Source organism: Camellia sinensis, chromosome 12, assembly GCF_055761805.1.
Source record: "Camellia sinensis isolate YWXY chromosome 12, ASM5576180v1, whole genome shotgun sequence".
NCBI lineage: Eukaryota > Viridiplantae > Streptophyta > Magnoliopsida > Ericales > Theaceae > Camellia > Camellia sinensis.
Window position 1 is genome coordinate 79,876,659 of NC_138972.1, and position 8,591 is coordinate 79,885,249.

The 8,591-nt window shown below is 35.7% G+C and overlaps 1 long non-coding RNA gene across 2 annotated transcripts; it reads left to right on the forward strand.

Moving 5' to 3' along the window:
- Positions 1-1,808: 1,808 nt before the first annotated feature.
- Positions 1,809-7,564, forward strand: LOC145804193 (uncharacterized). 2 transcript variants are annotated; one of them, XR_014345816.1, is made up of 4 exons: positions 1,809-2,397; positions 3,186-3,275; positions 4,761-4,910; positions 7,188-7,564. It is a non-coding gene; the product is annotated as an uncharacterized LOC145804193 (long non-coding RNA). The 2 variants fall into 2 exon arrangements; XR_014345817.1 differs by having other exon boundaries at positions 3,197-3,275.
- The last annotated feature ends 1,027 nt before the right edge of the window (positions 7,565-8,591 follow it).

Sequence of the window (8,591 nt, forward strand, 5' to 3'; positions counted from 1 at the left end):
AAAGGATTCTTGTCCGTGTGAATTTTTACTAGCTTCATCAGTTGCTTTTTCATCACTTCTCGTATCCATTGATACCGGACATCAATGTGCTTTGTACGTGAATAGTACATGGAATTCTTGCTCAGATCAATTGCATTCTGATTATCATTATGTACCTTGTACTCTTCCTGTTGTAGACCTAATTCTTGGTGAAACCGCTTCAACCACAACATTTCCCTTCCAACATCTGCGGCATCAATGTACTCTGCCTCTGTTGTAGATAAAACAACACACTTTTGTAGTTTGGACTGCCATGAAGCAACTACCCTACAAAGGTGAACAGAAATCTTGATATAGATTTTCTACCATTAAGATCATTCGCCATATCAGCATCTGTAAATCCCTCCAAAATTAGTTCAGCTCCCCCAAAATATAGACACATCTTTGAAGTTCTCTTCAAGTACCGAAGAATCCATTTGACCACCTCCTAATGCTCATTTCCCGGATTGGCAAGGAATCCGCTCACAATGCCAACTGCGTGTGCTATATCTAGCTGGGTACAGACCATTACATACATCAAACTTCCTACTACGGAAGAATAAGGGATTGCCTCCATTTATTTCCTTTTAGAGCTGGTTGTGGGACACGAACGCTTTGTCACCTTGAAATGGTTGGCCAGTGGTGTGTTGACTGGCTTGGCATATTTCATGTTAAACCTTTTAATCACCCGTTCAACATATTTCTCCTATGATAGCCATATCTTCTTGGATTTCTTGTCACGAACAATCTTCATGCCCAAAATCTGCTATGCTGAGCCTAAATTCCTCATGTCAAAATATTGCGACAAGTCCTTTTTCAACTTGTTGATCATAGCAGTATCATGTTCGATGATCAGCATATCATCGACATACAATAGTAGGATAATGAAGTTTCCATCCGAAAACCTTCGAAGGTATACACATCGGTCTGCTACTGTTCTTTTGTACTCGTGATCCACTATGAATGAATCAAACTTCTTGTACTATTGTCTCAGCGCCTACTTCAGGCCATAGACTCTTCTTCAGTTTGCAGACTACACTACAACAAAAAAGGTCTATGGTGATAAAAACGCATGATGAAAAAATATTTCGTCTCCAAATATACATGTTTTAGTGATGAAAATAAGATATCGTCTCTGATTGTACTATTTTTAGAGACGAAAACAAAATTTCGTCACCAAATGCTTAAAATAAATAAAATAATAGGTGACGAAATTTTTTTTTATCTCTAAATTTTATTTTTCGTCACAAAACAAATTCCTACCCTTGAAAATTTTGGTGAAAAATTTGGGCGCCATATTAGAGACGAAAAGTTTCGTTACCATTGTAAAAATTTTCAGACACAAACATAATTTCGTCACCTATAATTTGTCTCCCCAACTCACTCTACCCAAATCACTCTTCTCTCTCGCGCTCTTTCACTCACTCTCTCACCCAGCCTCGTCTCTCTCTCTTTGGTCTAAGCTCGTGAAACCCTCTCACCGATCTCTTCCTTGCTCTCTCACATGCACACGAGCACTGCCGGAAACCCTCTCTCTCCGTTTGAATCGTATCTTCGGAAGCCCTCTCTCTCCGTTTGAATCGCACCACTGGAAGCCCTCTTCTCCGTCCATTTCGTACCAGGTATCTTCTTATATATATATATATATATATATATATATGTACACTCTTCATGAATAAAGATTTGTATGCGATTTCCCTCAAATTTTTTTTTTTGCGATTTCCAATTAGGTAAATTGTTGAATGCGATTTGTTTTTACTCTGTTTTGAGGTTGTGGTATGCTAGTCTGCTCTGATTTGAGGTTGTGGTTTGATTGATTAGCTGCTGTGAGGCTTGGTGGTTATCTCTGTTGTTACTGGTGTTGCTTGGTTTTACTATTGTGAGGCTGAATAATTGTTAATATGATGGATAGCCAAATACCATTTTATGGTGGTTCAAATTCTGTACACATTTATCGACATATAGTGTTTGAGAAATTTAAATCATATGTTCTTTTCCGTAACTTTGATGACTTTTCACAACTAACTAGTTATCTTCATTATTTTCCTCTCATCCATGGTTGTGGTAGTTGAGTTCGCATGCTCGTCGGGCTCTCTTGGACCATTGATTACTCGTGAAGGTATTCACTACACTCGTATACTTCGCTTTTTATCTAGGATTTTTATTTTTTTTTTTAATCCATTTCTTAGTTTCTCTAGACTCCATTTGGTCTTCGACTTTGAGGACACCTTTCTGTCCTTTATATTCACTCATAGCATCTATTTAGAGGGTGGCATTGGCACTCTACCTTTCTTGTTTTATTTCTGATGTTGGTTTCCGGCCACCCCCAGTCCCTCCAGAAGCACCCACACTTGCTCGTTGGATCTGTCTCAGCTACAGGTGTGTTTTCAGATCATTTATTTTGCAACTTAGAAATGGTTCTTACTTGAGTGAAACATGTTAGAGTCCATGTCATAATTGTAATTCATATTTGAATACATTTTCCTATGAGTGTGAGGTGAGAAACATTGCTTACAATTGACATTCTGCATGCTGGACAGAATAGTGAAATTTACCACAAGGAAATTGATATTCAGTCCTTTATAAAATCATGCATGGAAGCTGTTTTATGGTGATGAGAATTTTAGTTTGACTTTCGTAATTAAGTTGAGTCATACTAGATTCAATAAGGAAAGATTAGATCAAATCTATTTTTTGGTTATGAAGGTCCTTTCTTCGGAGTTTATTGATTATTTTTTGGTACTTCTATGATGGATATATACATGTATACGTGGACAGGCTGGTTTGGTTTTTATGTGGAAGCAATAATAATTTTCTTCAGAAAAATACTCCAGTATGTTTTAATTTGAATTAGTAATCTGTGGGTAAGAAAATATGTTGTTAAGGTAACATTAAAATAATATAGGACTATTTAGACCATCCTTATCAAATCTCCGTAGTTTTTCTCAGAAGCTTGGACAACACTGCCTTAGTATAATTGACCACCTCTGATGCAACTTATTATTTGTGAGTGAATTGGACTTACTAGCAACATATCTTCTAATACTTAAGTTATAGAAGCACTTTGGACATTCGATGTACATGGCAGGGGTTGGTGTACATGATAGTTAAGGACACCAGTTAACAAATTTCTTACATTTTAGGTTCATTGATTGCTTATTTGATAGGTGCTTTTTAGGTCTGTTAATGAAGGACGTGAATTGATTCTCAAGACACTTTGGCATCACTTAGTTGCTGTGATATGTTGCTCTTTGAAGGTATTATTTCGATTGTTTAACTTCTCATTTTTATAACAAATTTCTGTTCTCTGTATTTGCAGAAGTATGAATGTTCATCATTTATGATTTTTTAGAAATAATCCTTGTTGTGTAACATTTATTTATCTGTCAACCAGTTAAAATGTAATTCTTTCTTTACCTGTTGAATTGTGTGATTGTGAATATCAAGGATGGGAACAATGTAAACATGTACAATAATATGTTATGTGTTATTTAGAACCTTGCCTGTTTTTGTCACTTTGAAAACACACTAGCTTAGACAATTGATACATTGCTATGTATTTGGGTTGATTACTCTTGTTTTTTCAATTCCATTTGTAGTTAACAACAAAGCTATAACATGCAAGTAGTGGCCACTAACAATTTATCTTATTTCAATTGAGTCATATTCCATTCTTCATGAAGGATTTCTACTTAGAAGAGTAAGCTCAAAGTATATGCATTTGACTTAAGATCTTGTTTGAATTGGACAGATAAAATTAAGAGGATTAGGGTGTTTGGACCATAGGGTCACAAGTAATTTCACTATATGAGGGGAAAATTTTAGTTAAGACACAACTACAACTTAAGAACTTTCTATTTGCTATCCTTCTACTATTTAAATTTCATAAATATCTCACATTTGTGTGTGTGTGTGTGTGTGACATCTATATAAGTATCTTCTTTTGAATATTATAAATCTAATGTTAAATCATAACACATATAGACTGAAGTCCATGTTCCATTTGAAACTATGATTATTGTTACTTTCTTCCACTTTATCATTTTCTGTTTAAACTTGGTTTTGTACACATTTCTTTTAAATATGTTATTGTTTGATCGATATGTGTAAAATGTTGCCACTCCAAAGTAATTTAATCTTTGGTTATTTTTCAATTTTCTTTGAACTTGTTCCTGTGTGCCTTGTAACATAGATACAGGAAGGACACATCACAACATAAACACATTGGCCCAACACATTTTGAAGTAGGACACATGCATGGCGTTGTATTATAAATTTGTGTGTCTTGTTTATGTGCATTACAAAAGAAAAGACAAAAATAAAGTTAATTATCTGGATTTTTGTATTTGCAATTGCAAAATATGGAAGAAGCTCCATCATGTCATGTATATGAACCACATTACCATGTCTATTGTTGTTAATTCTTTATTACTGTGTCCTTTTTTATATTAGAAATTTTCTCACACTTCAATTTTGTTGATAATGCATGTGATATCTTTCTTTAGCAATAATATTAGACACATCTAGGGTGTGTGAGTCACATTATCAAGATATGTGGACATCACTCTTGTTAAGATATTCGCTATATTGGTTATAGTGAGGAGAGTCTTAGAACTTAGGAGCATTTTCCCATGAAGTTTCAATTTTAAATTGGGGCACAAATCTAAGGAGTGTGCTAGTTTCTAGGAGTATACAAATAGTGTTAAGATAGGCCATTCTAACCTTAAAAATGGTTAATGCAGGCATTTCCAGTTTTTACATTTGCAAATCAAGCAGGACTTGATCTTCTTGAGACAACTCTAGTAGCACTTCAAGACACTACTTTGGAGAGGATTCTTGATGACCATGGAAAAAAGACCCTCTTCTCTGAGCTCCCACAGATTTTGCAGCAGGTTTAGTTCTTCATAATCTATAAAAGATAATTAACTGCTAAAGCTTAATTTGGTTTTTGGAGACTTTGAGGGAATGATGTTTTGAAATCTGATGAAGATGACACATATTCTTTCTTTTCTCAATCTCCCCAAAAACCAAAAAAGAGCTAACGATTGTCATCATTGTCATCATCATCATCACTATCATCTTTTGAACAATGTTCAGTGTTTCACTGAAGTGATAGGGGCGCTGCATTGGAAAATCATGTGTAATGGCATGTGACTCACCACATGTTCATTGAATATATGTTTTTCCTTATTACTAGAAGCTAAAATTTTATGAGAGGTCCACCTGAGCTTTGGTGGTAGGTTTCTTAGGAAATAGGTTACCTCAACCTTAATATCATGAGTTAAGATAATGATCTTGTTTTGGGACTGACTAGGACTCAGACTGTCAAGTGGGCCCAATATTTTGTTAATTCAACCCATATAGTGTCGTTTGTAACTGTTGGCCTAGCTTTGCACCAATTCTTGATTTTCTTACTCTCAAAGCATTAATTCAACACTTAAGCTTGAAAATAGGCCTTCGGGGGCTAAAATCATGTAACAGCCACGAGAAGGCCGGAGAACACCTCAAACACCTCGGGAGGGACCAATGTAAGTTTTGGAAACTTACGGAACTAGCACGGGACTCCCGGTTTGAAAACTAAGTCAAAAAATGCACTTTTTCAACACATAAGCTTGACAATAGGCTATCGAGGGCCAAAATTGTGAAACAACCATGAGAAGGCCTGGGAAACACCTCAAACACCTCGGAAGCAACCATTGTAACTTGTGTAAACTTACGGAACTAACACGGGATTCCCGATTTGAAAACTAAGTCGAAAAATACATTTTTCCAACACTTAAACTTGAAAATAGGCCATTGGGGGCCAAAATTGTGTAACTGCCACGAGAAGGCCTAGGGAACACCCTGAACACCTCGGGACTTCCGGTTTGAAAACTAAGTCTAAAAAGTCACTTTTTTCACACTTAAGCTTGAAAATAGGCCATCAGGGGCCAAAATCGTGGAACAACCATGAGACGGCCTGGGCAACACCTTAAATACCTCGTGAGGGACCAACGTAAGTTATGAAAACTTACGAAACTAGCAAGGGACTTCCGGTTTCAAAACTAAGTCAAAAAAGACACTTTTTTCAAACTTAAGCTTGAAAATAGGCCATCGAGGGCCAAAATCGTGCAATAGCCATGAGACGGCCCGAGGAACACCTCCAACACGTTGAAAGGGACCAATGTAAGTGGTGGAAACTTATGGAACTAGCACAGAACTCCCGGTTTGAAAACTAAGTCCAAAAATGCACTTTTCCACACTTTAGCTTGAAAATAGGCCATCGGGGGCCAAAATCGTGCAACAACCATGAGACGGCCCGGGGAACACCTCAAAAATCTCGAGAGGGACCAATATAAGTTGTGGAAACTTACAGAGCTAGCATGGGACTCCCGGTTTGAAAATTAAGTCCAAAAATGTACTTTTTCACACTTAAACTTGAAAATAGGCCATTGGAGGCCTAAATTGTGTAACAGCCACGAGATGGCCCGAGGAACACCTCAGACACCTCAGGAGGGACTAATGTAAGTTGAGAAAACTTACGAAACTAGCACGAGATTCCCAATTTGAAAACTAAGTCCAAAAATGCACTTTTTCACACTTAAGCTTGAAAATAGACCATCGGAGACCAAAATCGTGTAACAGCCACTAGACGGCCAGGGGAACACCTCAAACACCTCGGAAGGGACCAATGTAAGTTTTGAAAACTTACGGAACTAGCACAAGACTCTCGGTTTGAAAACTATGTCAAAAAAGACACTTTTTCTAACTCTTAAGCTTGAAAATAGGCAATTGAGGGTCAAAATCGTTAAACAAACAAGAGAAGGCCCAAGGAACACCTCAATCACCTCGAAAGCAACCGTTGTAACTTGTGTAAACTTACGAAACTAGCACAGGACTCCCGATTTGAAAACTAAGTCCAAAAATAATTTTTTCCAACACTTAAGCTTGAAAATAGGCTATCGGAGACCAAAATCGTGTAACAGGCACGAGAAGGCCCGGGGAACACCTCAAACACCTCGGGAGGGACCAATGTAAGTTTTGTAAACTTACAGAACTAGCACGGGACTCCCGATTTGAAAACTAAGTCAAAAAATGCATGTTAAATTATATATTTAATTGATAAGATAATAATTGTCTAATTTACATTTTTTTTTCTTTTTTCTTTTTTTGTGTTTCGTTTTTTGCAGATTCGAAATTAGAGATGGACATGTTTTGTAATTTTGAGAGCAGAAGCTAGCTCATTTTGTGTTTTTGTTCATATTACCTTACATGTATTTTGGTTGCGTTGTAAATTTTATATTTTTGTTGGTATTACAAGACATGTTTGGTAATCCGCACTTGATATTATATTTTTTGTTGATATTAGTAGACATGTTTTTTGTGGATATTAGGAGACGTGTTTGGTAATCCACATGCGGTTGATATTATATTTTTGTGGATATTAGTAGACACGTTTTTTGTGGATATTAGGAGACATGTTTGGTAATCCGCATGTAGTTGATATTGTATTTTTGTGGATAGTGTTGAAATTCGATTGTGATGTTTATGAAAATGAACAAATTTTGTATTGATTTGTAATACATATTTCATTGAACAGGTTATTGAAATGCGCAGGGAATTTTTAGTGAAAAGAAAAATTTTAATTTGAAAGTAGTACCCCCATTTAAAATTTTTTTAATTATTATTAGCAACGAAATAAAAAATGTCACTATTAGTTTTCAAAAAACATGACGAATAATTTTGTCACTAATGATATAGTACTAAACAAATAATTTTGTCATATTTGCAGAATATTCGTCTCTAAATTGAAATATTTGGTGACAAAATATTTTTTTTCATTGAAGAATTTTCTTTTTTGCTCATTTTAGTGACGAAATTTTTTTTCACCTTAATCTATATCATTGGTGAGGAAAACTTTCGTCACTAAAATTTATTAGGTGACAAAATATTTCGTCGCCAAAAACAATTAAAATAAAATATTATCTAATTTTAGTGACGAAATTGATGTTATAGAGGACGAAAAATGCAACATTTTGAGACAAAAAATTTCATCGCCAAAAATGAAAAAGAAGCGACGAAACTGTTTTTCATCACCAGGTACTTTCAGTGACAACGTATAGGCAACAAACATGGTGAAATTTTTTTTTTTTTGTCATAGATCACTTTAGTGACGAAAATTTGATATTTGGAGACAAAATCAATCTGTCGCCAAAAGCCTTTTTTGTTGTAGTGTAGATTTTCTTTTCTTTTAACTTCAAATCTTTATGGCTGCTCCATATAGACCTCTTCCTCCAAGTCACAATGGAGAAAGGCAGTTTTGACATCCATCTATTCTAGCTCCAAATTGAAGCGAGCTGCTAATCCCAGAGCTATTCAAATGAAAGTCATCTTCACAACTGGAGAGAAGATCTCATCAAAGTTAATTCCATTCTTCTACCCAAAACTTTTGACCACCAAGCGAGCTTTATGCTGCAATAGTTTATTGTTGCCATCTTTCTTTAACTTATACACCCATTCGTTCTCCAACAGTCTTTCTCTGTGTAACAACTGCAACCCATGATTAACTTTAATCTATGATAATACATGCCTAA